Source organism: Staurois parvus, unplaced genomic scaffold (genome assembly GCF_062004578.1).
Source record: "Staurois parvus isolate SC_StPar_1 unplaced genomic scaffold, SC_StPar_1.0 ptg000030l, whole genome shotgun sequence".
Classification (NCBI taxonomy): domain Eukaryota; kingdom Metazoa; phylum Chordata; class Amphibia; order Anura; family Ranidae; genus Staurois; species Staurois parvus.
The window spans coordinates 4853623-4872502 of NW_028317826.1; the positions used below are offsets into that span (position 1 = coordinate 4853623).

General features: G+C 42.2%; 1 protein-coding gene across 5 annotated transcripts in view; it reads right to left on the reverse strand.

The window, feature by feature from the left end:
* SAMD12 (sterile alpha motif domain containing 12) overlaps positions 1–18880 on the reverse strand; it is a 730431-nt gene that overhangs the window by 602201 nt on the left and 109350 nt on the right. The window lies entirely within an intron of this gene.

An 18880-nucleotide genomic window follows, 5' to 3' on the forward strand; every position in this document is an offset into this window, starting at 1 on the left:
TATATCTTATAGTCATCACAATCCGCATAATAACACACACCAATAATAATGTGAGCATTACAGCATGAAATAGACACAACATTTGACAGCTTCACAGCATAGAATTAATACATTACCGAAGTGATGTGGAAGGTGGGAACAAATCCCATCGGAACCAAACTGCCCAGGGGGTCACGGAGAAGCCATAGGTGCGACCAGTTGATGAGCCCCATATAGCCTTCGTAAACATCCCAGCGTCAGAGCGTCCTCTGGCTACTAGGGGATCTTTTACTGGTCTTGCCCAGACCTTCTCCTTATAAACCCTTTTTCTGGAAGCAGTCCAATAGTGGGCGGTGCCATACCCACTACGGGAGGGGCTAGCAGAAGGGTTCCGCTAGGATAACAGTCATGTTCAACCACCATATTCGTTATTTGAAAAATCACACTTTTGCTTCTTATCTACCCCAAAACCTCTTTTCATCTCCCCCAGACTTAAGGATTCCTAACTTGGATGTCCTTAAACAGGTTTTTATCTCCTAATGTGAGGTTACTAGATGTCATAAACACGGTTCATTCCATAAACAAGGTTTTATCTTGGTCTCAGCAGAATATCTTGTGACTCTGTTCCTTTGGCTAAAGAAATGACATCATCACTTCTCATGCCCCTGGCATTTGGGCGACAATGCTTTATTGTAAAAATTACCCAAGAAACAAAGGGTCCAAGGCCAACACATCTCATAGCATTACATTTCCATATAAAAAGACCATGTAATGGAGATGGATATATGGTGGATATTATGGAGACCCGATGATAGAGTGAGTGGGAAGTAGAGGGTAATGGATTATACTTCAGGAGTGACATATGAAGGTGGGTTTGGGGATACTGTTGGGTAAGGAAATATTCATAGGACAGTGTGAACCTCTATTTCTTCGTTTAACACTCCAGGGGCTAGTATATTGAGGGTATATATCCAAAATGTTTCCTGTTGGCATAACCGTTGGAAACGTTCAGCTGTGGGTATTGTATCTGGTATAGAATCAATGATCCCAACTTGAAGGTCTTGGATAGGTTATTGGTGAAATTCAGAGAAATGTTGCAGAACACTGTTTTGGGTTGCCGTCCTGTACTAAGCGACAGTGTTCACCAAATCTGATTGAGCGGCTTACATAGAGTAGACCGCAAGGGCAGGAGAGGCAATATACCACATAAGTGGAGGAGCAATTATAGAAGGCTGTAATAGGGTATGTTTTCCCATTGGTACAAAATGTGGAATTTTTAAACCGTGTATACAGGAGCCCTAATGCTCAGAAGTCTGACTTTAACAGCCCATTCACACTTATGCGACTTGTCATGTGACTTTGGGGTCCAAAGTCACATGACAAGTCGCCTGCATTGTTTCCCAATAGGTACCATTCATATCTGTGCGACTTTAAAGTAGTTCCAGCACTACTTTGGTCCAACTTTCAATGCGACTTAAGGACCATAGACTTCAATGTAAACCCTCCAAAGTCGCAAGAAAGCCACACCCGAATGTTGTACATGCGACTTGTGTGCGACTTTGTACAGCAGAAACAATTATCCTTGGTCAAAGCCAAAGATACACTCATCCAAAGTTGCGTCAAGTCGCACTGTAAAGTTGCAATGAAAATCGCAGGATTTTGAAGTCGCACAAGTGTGAATGGACCCTTAGGCCCCATGCACGCTTAAAAAACGCCTGTTTAACAGGCATTTAACATTTATTTTTTTCAGCCTCTAAATGCCTCTCCATGTTAACCTATGTCCTTGCACACACAGGCATTTACAGGAGTTTAGAGGCAGGAGAAAAAAAAAAAAAACATCATTTGCTCGTTCTAAAGAGCACTTAAGTGCAAATATATGCATGACTCATTTTTCTTCATCTATTGTAAAACCACACTCAGTGATACCGCCATATTTTGTAACTTTATGCCTTTTACAATACTGTATAAATAAAACATTTTTGGTTTCATTTGTGCCTTAAAAGTCCCATTGCTAAGAGGGTTTCTCTACTGTATTGCCAAACGCATGAACGCGAATGCAAAAATGCAGCCACGTTTTTTTTTTCACGGATTATCTCCTGTAGTAGAAAAGGCTTCTAGTGTGCATATGACCCTAATTTCAGAATTCTGAATTTTAATCTTTGAATTTCGTTTTGTAAATGTTTCAGGATGGCCCCAGGGCTCTTCCATGCATAACTATCAGGGTCCGCCAGCTAAATAATGCCAGCTCAGCAGCAAAGCATCCCTGGAAAATATTTTACTTTGTTAACTGCCATAGAAAGGTTCTCTTTAACCTCCAATAGATCATCTTTTGTTCTTTCCACATCCCACATTACGGATCCCGGACACTGCTACATGAAATATTCCAATGACACTGCCTCAAAAACATCTGTTGGTAAAAATGAATTCCCTCTGCCAAATCTAGGTAAACGGGTGATGTAAACATATCCTATACAAGCTATGAAATAACACAAAACAATAAAGAATGATAATAATAGCAATTTTTGGCTATCTTTCCCCCTACACCTGCTGATTTAAAATGAGAAAAAAAAATTTAAGCAAGCCTGCTGGAACTGATATTGACATTGGAGACATTAGTCTGTGTCTCCACCTACCGGACATTCTGTGTAAGTGCAGGAGAAAAAAAATGACTTTTTACACTGTGGCAAGCATGTGACTACTCAGATATAGATTATATATATATATATATATATATATATATACATACACACACACACACACATACACACACACACACACACACATATACATACATTGTAATATAAGGTGTTATAGTGAGCGCAACTGCAAACAACGTATAAATGCATATACACAGAAAATGTTACTGAGCAGCTGATACACCGAAAAGGTAACCAAAATAAAACCTCCAATCAAACATATATGTTAAGTAAAATGGTGCAGCGCTGAATACTAGAGTACAGTTCATATACATGCGTGATATCACTCTAAAGGTGATCAAATGCATAAAAGTTCGATGCAATAGTGCGGATCATGTAAAGATCCTAATTCAAGGTGAGTGGACGTCCTGATCCAAGGTGTGATAATAGGTGTGATCACACAAATAGGTGAAAAACGCACTCACCAGATGTGCGTTTAATACACGCAATATGTAATCCTGCGTCACCAGGCAAAGAAACGATCATCAGATCCCAGATCAGATTGTACCCAGATCACCATCCCGGCTCCACGGACGTGGGGTCATCCGAAACCGCTACCAGGTATCACCACCAGGGTCCTGAGTCCTCCAGATGGGCACTGCGAATGATAGCACTCACACAGAGTGCCCAATAAGAGACCTCATAGCGTGATAATGCTTTAGATGCCGTTATTCAGGGTTGGTTGGTGTGGGGTACATAAAAGAATATAACAAAGAGTTTACTGACCATATGTATTCATAAGGTGGTTAGGTGTCCTGAGGGGGGCAGCAGCAGCAGGACACCTAACCACCTTATGAATACATATGGTCAGTAAACTCTTTGTTATATTCTTTTATGTACCCCACACCAACCAACCCTGAATAACGGCATCTAAAGCATTATCACGCTATGAGGTCTCTTATTGGGCACTCTGTGTGAGTGCTATCATTCGCAGTGCCCATCTGGAGGACTCAGGACCCTGGTGGTGATACCTGGTAGCGGTTTCGGATGACCCCACGTCCGTGGAGCCGGGATGGTGATCTGGGTACAATCTGATCTGGGATCTGATGATCGTTTCTTTGCCTGGTGACGCAGGATTACATATTGCGTGTATTAAACGCACATCTGGTGAGTGCGTTTTTCACCTATTTGTGTGATCACACCTATTATCACACCTTGGATCAGGACGTCCACTTACTTAACACATATACATACACACACACACACACACACATATACACACACACACAGTTAGGTTCATATATATTTGGACACAGGCACAATTTTAGTTTTTTTTGGGTATTTACCAAAACATATTCAAGCTATAGTTATATAATGGATATGGGCTGAAAGTGCACACACTCAGGTTTAATTTGAGGGTACGTACATCCAACTTGGAGGAAGTGTTTATGAATTATAGCTCTTAAGAGTAGCCATCCCCCCTTTATTAAAAAGGGACCAAGGGACCAGTTTAAAAACCACTTGAAGAAGAACTCTAGACAAAAGTCTATATACTGTATATGGGGATTGTTTAAAGTGGAACTCCAGGGAAGCTAAAAGCCCTCCTTTACAGTGGTGCTGTTCCAGCACTGAAAGGGTTAAAGTGTTTCTAAACCCACAGTAAAATCAGTTCGTATATGCAGTAAAGCATGCTTGTTATACTCACTGTGGAACCTAAGGGGTTAATCCTCTGCATTGTAGGAAAAGGCTGTTTGATTCTGTCTTATCTGATCCTCCCCTTCTTCTACTGTCCCCATTCCATCTGCTGATAGTACAAAGCTCTAGGAGTCACTCTGCACATGTTCAGTTTAGTGTGCTAGAGAGTTTTGTTTTTTTTAATTGGGAGGGTGCATGTGATTAGCACAGGGCCAATCAGCACTGTCCAGACAGAGGATCAGGGGTTATGCAGCCTCATAGGACAGTCAGAGGAGAATGAAAACTCCTCCTACAAGCTTTAACCAATGCTCGGCTGGACACTGATAGAAGTCACAAGACTGCTCTAACTGCTGATGAGGAAAGGTATTTAGCAGTTTATATTTTCTATAATAATTGCATTTCCATGTTGTGTGTACTGTGGGAGACCAGATATAGTGAATGCAGGGTCCTGGGTTTAGTAACACTTTAACTGCTTGCTTATGTCTAGGGAATCTGACAAAGCACTTGTATTTACCCGAACCTTTGGTCCTGCACTGCTAGATTGGATCCTGCAGCCTCTTCTCCCTTCTGCCCTGGCAGTCTAAAGTCCTCTAATGACATCAAGACCAATGCAGGGACCACAGCCCTGCATTGGAAGGGAGGATCCCAAAAGACAGTAAACTGCCACCGTGCTGTCTGCCAGGAAAGAGGAGAATCAATGAAGTCCCTTAGACAGAAATGCATACTTAACCCCTGTAGTGAGGGTGCAGTCCCACTGCAAGGGAGGACTTCCCAGAATTGGACTTTAACCCTTCAAAATATGTGTAAATCTGCTCTGCCCTTGTTTTCTACATTGCAGTCCGAAACAACAAGATACAATATTAGATAAAATAACAAAACCAGGTTTTGCTGCAATATTCACCTTCAAGCCAGAGTTTTCCACCGCAGTATTTTTTTTTTTTTTGGCCACTAGATGTCCTCAGTCTGAGGTCCAGCATCATTTAACACTTTCTCTGAGCCCAGGTTGTCCTGGACCCACCCTCAGCCTGTGATGAGCTCATCTCTGTCACTCTGCTCTCTCCTTCCTTATGCATGCTTCTTATGAACACATGAACGGATTGGCTCCTTGTACTGCTTCTTCCTCTCACACTCCAGCTCTGTGGGAGTGCAAGAGGGTGATACGGGTCAATTTCAGGTACTTACACTGCTTGCAAAAATTAATTCAATGATGTATTAATATTATTAATGTATTCATGAGCTGCAGTAATCTGTCTTTCATATCTTCCTAGAGTTCAGTATTTAGCAATATGGTGCACCCACCAGTCCATTCCAGCCTTCTGACAAGACCAGGAGGAGCAGCGGCAGCAAGGAAAAGAGATCTGATTGGTTACATTTGCTGCCACTCCCAGTACTGGTGTGCAAGGGGCTTCAAGAGGTCATATCAAGACAAATTTCGATACCCAAGCAAGTGGTTAACATTAAATATATTTTTAAATAAATACATACCGGGACTAACCCCTTGCCCTCCAGAGGATCCCCCCCCCCCCCTTCATGACCAGGCCATTTTTTGCATTACGGCGCTGCGTTACTTTAACGGACAATTGCGCGGTCATGCAACGCTGCAGCCAAATGAAAATTACGTCCTTTTTTCCCCACAAATTGAGCTTTCTTTCTGTGATATTTGATCACCTGTGCGTTTTTTTATTATTTGCGCTATAACAAAAAAAAAAAAAAAAAAAAAAGACCAACAATTTTGAGAAAAAAAACTATATTTTGGACTTTTTGCTATAGAACATGTCCAGTACAAAAATTAAAAAAAATCAAATGTCGTCAAATTTAGGCCAAAATGTATTCTGCTACATGTCTTTGCTAAAAAAAATCACAATACGTGTAAATGAATTGGTTTACGTGAAAGCTATAGCGTTTACAAATGGCGGTATAGATACTGGAATTTTTATTTTTAACATTTTTACTAGTAATGGAACAGATCAGCGACTTATAGCGGGACTGCAGTGGACATTCTGATGGGGGGGGGGACTGACACTGTACTAATGGCACTGGACAGGAAGGGGTTAACATGAGGGGCAATCAAAGGGTTAACTGTGTGCTGAGAGTGTTTTACTAGGGGGCGGGATGTGTGCTTCACTATAAGCACGCTGCTTTGGATGGCTGTGCTGTGCAGTGTGCCCGAGCTGACAGGGAGGACTGTTAACAAGTGGGAAGCAGTTAAAGTAGGACTAAAGGCAAAACCTTTTTCCCCTTTTTTAGGACATTAAGGGAGGTTTTTAACCCCTATCAATTTTTTTTTTTGTCATCTGTGTCCCATTAGGATTAGTGAGATTCCCCTTCACTTCTTGTCCCACAACCAGAACAGGAAGTGAGAGGAAATCCCTTCAAATTGAGGGAATTCTGGGGAGTCACCAGAACTAGTGTCCCCACTGGAAGATTTTCCCTTCTATTCCTGTTCTGGTGACAACCCTAAGTGTGGGATTTTTTATTTTTCTCTGGGTGATAACGGTAAGCAAGACAAGTAGGGAGGATGGACTCTCCCTAATGGGGGGTACAGTCAGCAATACAAACCTGACCGCTGTTCTAAGCCCTCATTCTATCCAAAATTAAAAAAAAAAAAAAAAAAAAAGAAATGTTCTGCCTTTAGTTATGATAAAAGGTATATTTTTATATCTGCCTGGAATTTATAAGTATCCAGTTTGAATTTTAAAGTGTTATTAAACCCAAGACCCTGCATTCACTATATCTGGTCTCCCACAGTACACACAACATGGAAATGCAATTATTGTAGTAAATATAAATTGCTAAATACCTTTTCTCATCAGCAGTTAGAGCAGTCTTGTGACCTCTACAAACTTTAACCAGTGCTCTGCTGGACACTGATAGGAGGAGTTTTCATTCTGCTCTAGGAGGATGCAGAACCCCTAACCTCTGTCTGGACAGTGCAGATTGGCCCTGTGCTAATCACATGCACTTTCCCAAGAAAAAAAAAAACCTCTCTAGCAATACACACCAAACTAAGCATTTGCAAAATGCCTACAGTTCAGTCTGTCGTATCAGGAGAAAAGAGGTTGTTGCTTTAACAAGGGGAGGAACAGAGTAGTCGGGATCACATGGCCTTTTTACACAATGCAGAGGATTAACCCCTTAGGTTCCACAGTGAATAACAAGCATGCTTTATACAGACTGATTTTACTGTTGTGGGTTTAGTAACACTAAGTTTAGTTAAAATTACTTTTTATTATGTCCACATTTTTATTTGAATGATATATTTTTCATTATGATATTTTTCATATATAGTTTTGTAAGTATGCCCTCTAGTAGCTAGCTATATATTATATTAATATATTAAGCACCCATAGCAACAGAGTAATCATTTACACTTCTTGTGGTCTCATCACAACTTGTAGGAAAGGGCTTGTCACTCAGGGTAGCAGATCACGCACACACCTGCTTCCTTTATGGATGAATCATAATCTAATGGTTCTAGAGCAGGCAAAAGGGAAAAGATAATCCTGAGAGTTTGATACAAACATGATTTCCAATACAGTTTAATGCATTAAATATGTATTATCTTAAAGGGTAAGTTCACATTTTCACAAAAATTAAAAGGTGAAGTAACGCCAAATATCCTGGCCACCCCCCTGGACCCTGCTGCCATAGTGGCCGTGATGCTCTGTGCTGGCAGTGTAGTGCTCCATACACCATAATATACATCCCTTGAGTGAGCATACATTATAATGGCAAGCACTCATTGGTCAGTGCAGCCATGTGACCATGTTGACCAAAGAGAGACTTCTTCTAGTAAGGTGTCCCAGCAGAAGGAAGTGTGACCATGGTGACGGAAGGTAACTGTTTTCCAACAAGATGCGCAACTGAGGCTTCTTCTTCCAGTAAGGTGTCCCAGAAAATGTAAGTGTGACCATTCTGACTGAAGATTAAGCATGCTGATTGATGAGAAGCAAATCTGAGGCTTCTTCTTCCAGTAAGGTGTCCCAGAACAAGGAAGTGTGACTGTGGAGACTGAAGGTAACCGCGGTGACCAATGAGTAGCGCATCTGAGGCTTCTTTTTCCAGTAAGGTGTCACAGAATAAGAAAGCATGACCATGGTGGCCAAAGGTTACTGACCAATGAGAAGTGCATCTGAAGCTTCTCTTACAGTAAGGTGTCACAGAAGAAGGAATCCTGACCGTGGTGATGGAAGGTAACCAAGCTAACCATTGAGAAGCAGATCTGAGGCTTCTTCTTCCAGTAAGAAGATGTCACAGAAGAAGGAAGTGTGACCATGGAGACTGAAGGTAACCATGCTGACAAATGAGCACATCCGCTTCTTTTTCCAGTAAGGTGTCCCAGAAGAAGAAAGCGCAACTGTGGTGACCAAAGGTAACTGCACTTACCAATGAAAAGTGCATTTCAAGCCTCTTACAGCAAGAAATCCCAGAATAAGAAAGCATGACCATGGTTGACCAAAGGTAACCGCGCTGACCAATGAGAAGCGCATCTGAGACTTCTTCCAGTAAGGTGTCCCAGAACAAGGAAGTGAGACTGTGGTGACCGAAGGTAACTATGCTGACTAATGAGAAGCACATCTGAGGCTGCTCCTTCCAGTATGGTATTGCAGAAGATGGAAGCATGACTGAGGTGACCGAAGGGAACTGTGCTGCACAATGAAAAGTGCATCCAAGGCATCTCCTTCCAGTAAGGTGTCCCAGAACAAGGAATCGTGACCATGGTGACCAATGCCATGCGCTTCCTTCTTCCGGGACAACTTACTGGAAGATGACGCCTAGATGCACTTCTCATTTATCAGCTTGGTCACGTTGCTGTACTGATCAATAAGTGCGTTGCGAGAATTATGATGGATACTTACTCCGAGGCTGTGTACTGCAGCGTACTGTGTACGGACCTCTACAGCGGTCCAGAGGGGTGGCCAGGATATTTGAAGTTAGTTCAACTTTTCATTTGTCATGAGAAGGTGAACGTATCCATTAAGGCTGGGTATATACAGTCAGGTCCATAAATAATGGGACATCGACATGATTCTAACATTTTTGGTTCTATACACCACCACAATGGATTTGAAATGAAACGAACAAGATGTGCTTTAACTGCAGACTGTCAGCTTTAATTTGAAGGTATTTACATCCAAATCAGGTGAACGGTGTAGGAATTACGACAGTTTGCATATGTGCCTCCCACTTGATAAGGGACCAAAAGTAATGGGACAGAATAATAATCATAAATCAAACTTTCACTTTTTAATACTTGGTTGCAAATCCTTTGCAGTCAATTACAGCCTGAAGTGTGGAACGCATAGACATCACCAGACGCTGGGTTTCATCCCTGGTGATGCTCTGCCAGGCCTGTACTGCAACTGTCTTCAGTTCCTGCTTGTTCTTGGGGCATTTTCCCTTCAGTTTTGTCTTCAGCAAGTGAAATGCATGCTCAATTGGATTCAGGTCAGGTGATTGACTTGGCCATTGCATAACATTCCACTTCTTTTCCTTAAAAAACTCTTTGGTTGCTTTTGCAGTATGCTTTGGGTCATTGTCCATCTGCACTGTGAAGCGGCGTCCAATGAGTTGTGAAGTATTTGGCTGAATATGAGCAGATAATATTGCCCGAAACACTTCAGAATTCATCCTGCTGCTTTTGTCAGCAGTCACATCATCAATAAATACAAGAGAACCAGTTCCATTGGCAGCCATACATGCCCACGCCATGACACTACCACCACCATGCTTCACTGATGAGGTGGTATGCTTAGGATCATGAGCAGTTCCTTTCCTTCTCCATACTCTTCTCTTCCCATCACTCTGGTACAAGTTGATCTTGGTCTCATCTGTCCATAGGATGTTGTTCCAGAACTGTGAAGGCTTTTTTAGATGTCGTTTGGCAAACTCTAATCTGGCCTTCCTGTTTTTGAGGCTCACCAATGGTTTCCATCTTGTGGTGAACCCTCTGTATTCACTCTGGTGAAGTTTTCTCTTGATTGTTGACTTTGACACACATACACCTACCTCCTGGAGAGTGTTCTTGATCTGGGCAACTGTTGTGAAGGGTGTTTTCTTCACCAGGGAAAGAATTCTTCGTTCATCCACCACAGTTGTTTTCCGTGGTCTTCCGGGTCTTTTGGTGTCGCTGAGCTCACCAGTGCGTTCTCTCTTTTTAAGAATGTTCCAAACAGTTGTTTTGGCCACGCCTAATGTTTTTGCTATCTCTCTGATGGGTTTGTTTTGTTTTTCCAGCCTAATGATGCCTTGTTTCACTTATGGTAACAGCTCTTTGGATCTCATCTTGACAGTTGACAGCAACAGATTCCAAATGCAAATAGCACACTTGAAATGAACTCTGGACCTTTTATCTGCTCATTGTAATTGGAATAATGAGGGAATAACACACACTTGGCCATGGAACAGCTGAGAAGCCAATTGTCCCATTACTTTTGGTTCCTTAACAAGTGGGAGGCACATATGCAAACTGTTGTAATTCCTACACCGTTCACCTGATTTGGATGTAAATACCCTCAAATTAAAGCTGACAGTCTGCAGTTAAAGCACATCTTGTTCGTTTTATTTCAAATCCATTGTGGTGGTGTATAGAGCCAAAAATGTTAGAATTGTGTCGATGTCCCAATATTTATGGACCTGACTGTACTAGTTTTACTTGGTAAGTTGCATCAGATTTTGTTTTACCACAACTATGTAACGTGATGTTCTTCATGGAATGGGGGTCCTTGCTAGTTCCCTATCTCCTCTACAGGTTGAGAGGTATGTCATCTCTCACACAGAAAATTGTCAGTGTTGTACCATTTGTCTCCCTTTCTAGATGGAGACCGGCTGCTTAGCAACCGTGGGACATATACACATGCCGGCGCTGACTGAGCCTGACCGGAAGTGACGTTTCAACATGCTGGAAGTGACATTATGGCAGCCCGGAGGTTGGCGGTGGATCTTTAGTGATGGGAGAGATCTCTCCCATGTGTTGAGTGCTAATTGACTTACTGATTGAAAACTGCTGTTTGGGAGTGTTTTCTATTCAAGCTTAAAGCGGAGCTCCACCCAAAAGGGGAAGTTCCGCTTTAAGTCTTTGTCCCTCCCTCCCCATTAAGGATTGGCACCTTTGGGGAGCGGGTACCCTAATTTGACAGGCTCCCACTCCTGCTGCGATCGCCTAAGGCGATCGGAAGCGGAAGCTGTCTTCCCCCCACCTCCCCATAGTCTTCTGGGACACGTGGCAGAAGACTACAGGGCCATTCACAAAGCGCAGTTCTTCTCGTGCATGCGCAGTGGGCACCCGGCTGTGAAGCTGCAAGCTGTCACAGCCAGGTGCCCACACTAAAGATGCCGGCGTCGAGGAGAGAAGATGACTGGTGGAACCACCGGTGGTGAGAACAAGGCTGGACCGAGGGACAAGAAAGTGACTGTATTTTAAAGTCAGTAGCTACAGTGTTTGTAGCTGCTGACTTTTTTTTTTTTTTCTTCAGCTGGAACTCCACTTTAATTATATATATGATGGCCAGACTCACTTTATGTTTTGGAGTGGATGTTTTGTCTGTGGTGTAGAGGCTCTGATATTCCGGCACAAGATGTAGGTATACTTTACAATGTGATAGCACCACTTGATATTATCTGTTTAGCAATCTTCTCCCTCTCTGTGAGAGTGGTTATATTAAGTATATATAACGGTTTATATTTTAGGGTTGTGCTTAGGTATACATTGGAGGCCCTATATTGTGATTTCTGATAGAAATTGCAGGAACTACCATACATTATACATCTAATTGCATTCAAGTTAGGTATTGCTCTTCTATTATGGAGTTACCCAATACCATATGCTTTATAATCTTTGCATGTTAAGTCTGTCATTCAGTATGCCCAAGTAATGTGGTCTTCATGTTTTTGTCTATTTCCCTAGATCAGTGTTTCTCAACCTTTTTTCAGTCAAGGCACATTATGGACAGTCCCGAGGCACACTTTAATATTATAGACAGACTTGAGGCTCCCCATTCTAAAATGTGAAAAACTATTATAATAGTTTTATATAACGCAGCAACATCCACACATGTAGGACACCCAGCATTAGAGGTGATTTATTCTTCCAAAGCAAATACACTTTTGCACACTGGTACTGACTAGTATTCCAATGTTTCTCTTCTCCCTCAGTTTTTTTCCATCACTGAGCTAAGGTGACCCCAGCACTGATGGAGAGGGACAGGGGAGGGTCAAACTAGGATGCTGTGCAGGCAACTAACATCCTCCTTATCAACTGATGATGTCATTGGTTGTCAGAACACTGGTGGCTCATTGTAATGGTGCACAATGAAAACCTGTGGCTTTCTGTAACTAAAAGGCAGGCGTGTTCCACCCGCTGGCATGTATACAAGTTTTGGGCAATTTTTTTTTTCTTTTTTACACATTTTGCCATGGCACCCCTGAATAAACCTCAAGGCACCCCAGGGTGCCTGGGCACAATGATTGAGAAAGGCTGCCTTAGATAATCAGTTTGAATATACTCTGTTCAGCCTTGGGTGCCCAGGTACTTATAGTCCACCGCAGCCTTTGATTGGTTTCCACTACGTAATTGGATGTAGGTCTCTCTTCCCTTTATATACCATATATGGCAATTTGATACACTATCCAGATTCTAATCAGGAATTCCATCATTTTATTAGTTTTATATTTACCTAGCTGGATCACTGGAGGGTCTTCCTTGCCTATGTGATGCCGGGAGTTAACCAGTAAAAATCTTCTATCTTTGACATAATATATGGTGATGTAAGTTGAATATGAACAATGTTTGTCTCTTTGGAAATAAATACAGTGGGGCAAAAAAGTATTTAGTCAGCCACCAATTGTGCAAGTTCTCCCACTTAAAAAGATGAGAGAGTCCTGTAATTGGCATCATAGGTAGACCTCAACTATGAGAGACAAAATGAGAAAAAAAAAAAAGGATATATAACAAAGTATTGAGATGAACTTTTGATATTGACCAAATACCTTTTTTCCACCATAATTTGCAAATAAATTCTTTCCAAATCAGCCAATGTGATTGTCTGGATTTTTTTTTTCTCATTTTGTCTCTCATAGTTGAGGTCTACCTATGATGCCAATTACAGGCCTCTCTCATCTTTTTAAGTGGGAGAACTTGCACAATTGGTGGCTGACTAAATACTTTTTTGCCCCACTGTATATCTATATGATGCTATCACCAACATTTTACTATTTTATAGAACCCTTTTGCTGTAGTCTACTGTTGCCCCCCTGAAGAAGATTCAGAATATAAACCTTATGAATTGAAACACGTTGGGGTTTTTCTCTTTTTGGTGAATACAGCCAAACGATCGCCATTTTTGTATATTACCCTGCACAGTGTATTTGTTTTGTTTTTAAGATAGGATCTAATAAAATGGTGTTTTAGACATTTTCTTTGTTGTAATAATTTGGTGCTTGCAAAGTCCCTGTTTTCAAAAATGTATGTTTACTATTGTTCTGCGAGTTGGGATATACCGTATTTTTCGCCGTATAAGACGCACTTTTTCTTCCCCAAAACTGGGGGGGAAATGTCAGTGCATCTTATGGAGCGAATATGGAGCGGCCGGTCCGGTATTTCCCCCTTGGCCGTGTCAGAATACCGGGCCGGCCGCTCAGCTCTGCAGCGGGACCTTACCTGTTCCTCTATCCAGCGGCGTGCTGTCTTCCCGGCTTCTGTAGTGTGGGCACTGGGCATGACAGCCGGGTGCCAAGTGTGCATGCGCAAGAAGCGGTGCTTTTTGTGAATGGTAAGGCGGTACCTGGGACACATGACAGATCCCAGAAGCCGCCGGACCAATCACAAAGCGCAAGTGCTTCTCGCTCATGCGCACTGGGCACCCGGCTGTCATGCCGAGCACCATTACAGAAGCCGGGAAGACAGCGCGCGGCTGGATCGAGGAACAGGTAAGATCAAACAAAAACTCTGCGGAAGTAAGAGCGGGTACCTGTCAAATTCAGGTACCCGCTCCCCACCTCCCCAAAGGTCAGCAGTCATCTGTACTGTCCGCAGTCTCTGGTCATCCCTGTGCTGTCCGCAGTCTCTGGTCATCCCTGTGCTGTCCGCAGTCTCTGGTCATCCCTGTGCTGTCCGCAGTCTCTGGTCATCTCCTGTACTGTGTCTGCAGTCCATTAGTTCAGAATTTTTTTTTCCTGTTTTCTGCCTCTAAAACCTAGGTGCGACTTATGGTCAGGTGCATCTTATACGGCGAAAAATACGGTAAGCGCTGTCAATATATAATATAACTAGCCGGTACCATATATTCTCAATGGTGTTTTCTGCTATTGACCTGGCTATTATGCAGTAGCTTCTACAGAAAATTTCTTGCAGTTGACCCATCAACATCTAACCATGTACAGCCTGCATAAAATTCAGTATAATTATAATTGCCAAATCTCCTTTAAAAGCTCAGCATGACTTAACTAAGTTAAAACCAATTTTATTTGCTTTATCACATCACATTTTACCGGGGAGATGATTCAGTGTTGCTTGGTTAACAGAATATTGATGGAGTGCTCACTAAATTAAAAACAGTTGACTATTTATCACTTAGACAGCTGCCATGCGAATGGAGACGCGTTCTCACAGTAAACGGGAAATTTTGAAAGCTTTGCATTTACTGGTAGCTGTTGTCTGCCCTTATCTGTGTTTGATAATCAATTTACAGGATTGTGCAAGAGCAACTCACTACCGAACGGCCGCTAAATTACAGCGTGATTTATATTACATTTACTGGTACATAGGTAAAATTTTAAGAAGCCTATCTGAATTTAAAGGCACAGTCTGGTCAAAGCCTGGTCTAACTTTTAATGGTACCCCCCACACATTGGGAAAATGCCTGCATATTTGCGCGTGTCAAATCGCATGGTACTGCATTACAATGCAATTCCGTGCCAAGCGATTTAGGGAAAAACAGTCTGGGTGTCAGGGCTTCGGGAATGACCAGAGGTGTGTGGACCGACACAGGGAAACACAGACTTCAGGTATAGCCTGTGAACAAGATAATTTATTAAGGACAACACAAACATAAACGCAGTGCAGCAAACCAAACCCAAAACTAACACAAATACATACAACAAGGTGATACAAACCCAAAATTAAACTAATATTAATATATATATATATATATATATATATATATGGAGCACAACGTAGTCAGGTGGGCCGGGTCGGTTGCTAACGGGCAAACAGGGTACCAGGAGCGAGCGGAAGAGTGGTCAGGAATAGCCGAGGACAGGACAGGCGGAGTTTGTTCAGAGTCAGGTTCAGAGGAGTCAGGATCAAAGCAGGAAGCAGACAGGATTTAGGTACAGGGGCTCATGGGAAACATACACCAAGGCACTGATCACAGGCCTGGTCCTGCTTAAATACACCTCCTGCAATCAGCCTCAGGTGATGGCCTGATTGCAGGAGTGCGATTCTGGCTGCTGAGAGCACCCGCTGGCCAGCCTTGGTACTGCAGCCCACAAGGCAGGTGAGTCCCACTACCATTGGCGAGTCCATTCCTGACACTGGGACTTCTTTACCACATTTCTGTGGGTAGGGCAGCCCACTGAAATGAGTGAGCTGCCCTACCCAGAGAATGTGGGTCGCACAAATATGAGCCTAGCCTAAGGTAGCAGGCAGAACCAAAGCACAACAGTTACAATTGCCATTCACGTGTTTTTTTTTCATACACTGACTTACCACTTTATTAGGGGGTTGGACCCCCTTTTGCCTTCAGAACTGCCTTAATTCTTTGTTGCATATATTCAACAAGGTGTTGGAAACATTCCTCAGAGATTTTGATCCATATTGATACGAGTTACTGTTGCCTTTCCATCATCTCGAACCAGTCTGCCCATTCTCCTCTGACAAGGCATTTTTGTCCACACAACTGCCGCTCACTGGATATTTTCTCTTTTCCGGACCATTCTATGTAAACCCTAGATATGGTTGTGCATAAAAATCCCAATAGATCAGCAGTTTTTGAAATCCTCAGACCAGCTCATCTGGCACCAACAACCAAAGTCACATAAATCCCCTTTCTTCCCCATTCTGATGCTCGGTTTGAAGTTCAGCAAGTTGTCTTCACCACATCTAGATTTCTAAATGCATTGAGTTGCTTCCCTATGATTAGCTGATTAGCAATTTGTTTTACCAAGCAATTGCACAGGTGTACCTAATAAAATGGTCGGTGAATGTATATCTGGTAGCTTCTACTTATATTTGCCTAAATCCATCAACAGAATTTAACGTGAAGGGGGTATAGGGGTTGCTGAGAGGAATTAGAAGACTCTCTAAACTCAGAGCTCAAATAACCATGTCATCTTCCCTTCATCAAAGCTGGGTCTTGAGTGGCAGAATTCAAGGAACCCCATACAGTCACCAAGAGATCCAAATCTAGTTTTAAAATTGCATAACTGACCAATTAACAAGGCTGAATTCCACAAGGGGAGTTTGAACAACAGAACATCTTTGCATCATTAGGAGAAAATTAAGCCTAAAAACTTTCTTTCGAATGGGGTTTTATTATACAGCTCTGGTAATCGGAGTGTTGCAATAAACAAATCTGGTTGGTTGCCAGCCTTTCAATGGACCTATACTTCTGTTTTATACATCCCCTGACGTTTATGGATCCATTAAGATTAAGGAGACCAATCATATGAGAAATATAGCTGGTCATCGCTGACCTCTTCCTCCAAAATGCTAACAGTCTGGCTGTCATGCACCCTCTACAACACTTTTAGTCACTGACCCAAATCACAAATGCCAATAAAGAGTTAGCAATTTCCAAATTCGCAAGCTTGTTTCAGTTGAATGACTAAAGATTAAAGACAGAGGATCAGCATAACAGCAAGGTAAGTAACTATTTTCAAAGAAGTTCAACAGTGGCAGCTCCTGGATTGCTCTGATGAGAACTTTATTATAATCTAAAATTAATTTTAAGAAATTGCAATTAGAATCAACACCTGCATGGTAAATATCTGTTTACAAAACATGTTACAATCCGCTTATCACATTTACTGTTACAGTTACATCTTCCACATTGGCCAAGCATGAATGTTTGACGCCTTTTATGATTGCAAGTTTAAATAAAGCAACCAGATGATAGTGGTATGTTGTTTTTCTGAAAACTGGTTTTCTTATTTTCATGGCTGCAGCTGCATAGATGGCCAAATAATGAAATTTAAGAATGAGTCACTTGACTAAAAACAATGACAGAAACTACATACAGTATGTAAAGAACACACAAAACTTTTGGAGTTCACCTTGTCTTATGCTGTTGACATATATACCTTTTCTGTCATTATACAAAATTTTCCAAAATTGTTTTTTGCATACCCCTAAATGTCCTGGCACATACCCCATGTTGGGAACCTCTGACATAGAGGGCACAGTTTTCCAAGAGCAGAAATATGGATGTTATGATTGCATGTAAATAATGGCTTCCAAGCAGGAGCAATGTGCCATCACTGAGTTCTTGACAAGGGAAGGGTACAGGTTGTCTGACATCCACAGAAGGCTACAGAAAGTTTACAGAGATGATATCATTGACAAGTGGAATGTACACAGATAGATGAAGAAGTTTAAAGAAGGGAAAACCAGCACTGAAGACAGACCATGTAGTGTAAGATCATCCACTACAACCATTGACACAGCACAACTGGACTGTTGTGGAAGGCTTAGGGTATCGGAAAGTGGTTGAAAAGTTGGTACCTTGACAGGTGACACCAGATTTTAAAGAGAGAAGAGAGGAGGTCTGCTTCAATCTGCTGTAAGCTTTTAAAGCCAATGAAGGCACTTTCATCTGGTTATGGAATGAAAGATGGGTATATATTTATAACTCAGATATGAAAAATCAGTTTATGGAACTGCATCACACCTGTACCCCAAGATCTAAGAAGTTGAAGGGCCAGAGATTTAGCACAGCAAGCCATGGTGACTTTTTTGGGATAACAAGGGCGCCATTCTCCTGTTATTTGGAACATGGCTGTACCATGACCAGAAAGTCGTACATTGAGACACTAGTGTACATGCACACTGCTCTGGACATCTTTTTTCAACAGCAAAAAAAGCACTTGACACTGGTAAGCCTATGTGTAGCACCCTCTAGTGTGCTACTACTGTTAAGTGTGGGTAAAGTTATGATTTTATGATTCATGGTAACTGTGCGAGTCTGTAATTGGGGTGGGTTACTGCACGTGAGGCTGAGTGACTCAGCAGGTTGGGACTTTATCACATCCACCTGATTCTGGAGAATCATAGCAGCTTCCAGAAGCCAGTGGGCAGGTGGGGTGGAGCACTAAATCTGCATGTTTATCAGAGTCTGGCCAATCCCAGGTGGAGGTCCTGGTAGTGTGATAAGGTTAGCACATAAATATGAGAGATTCAGCACCATGGTATAAACAAGATCATTGCCTGGGATAAAGGAGGACAGTATGAGTACATCAGCACACCTAGAGATTCACAAGGGGAGAGACCGCCACATGTAGCAAGTTTTAAAGGACAGCACTGTGCTTATCCTTTATCCTTGTCCTGGGAGATATTCAGAGCAGCCAGGAGGGCT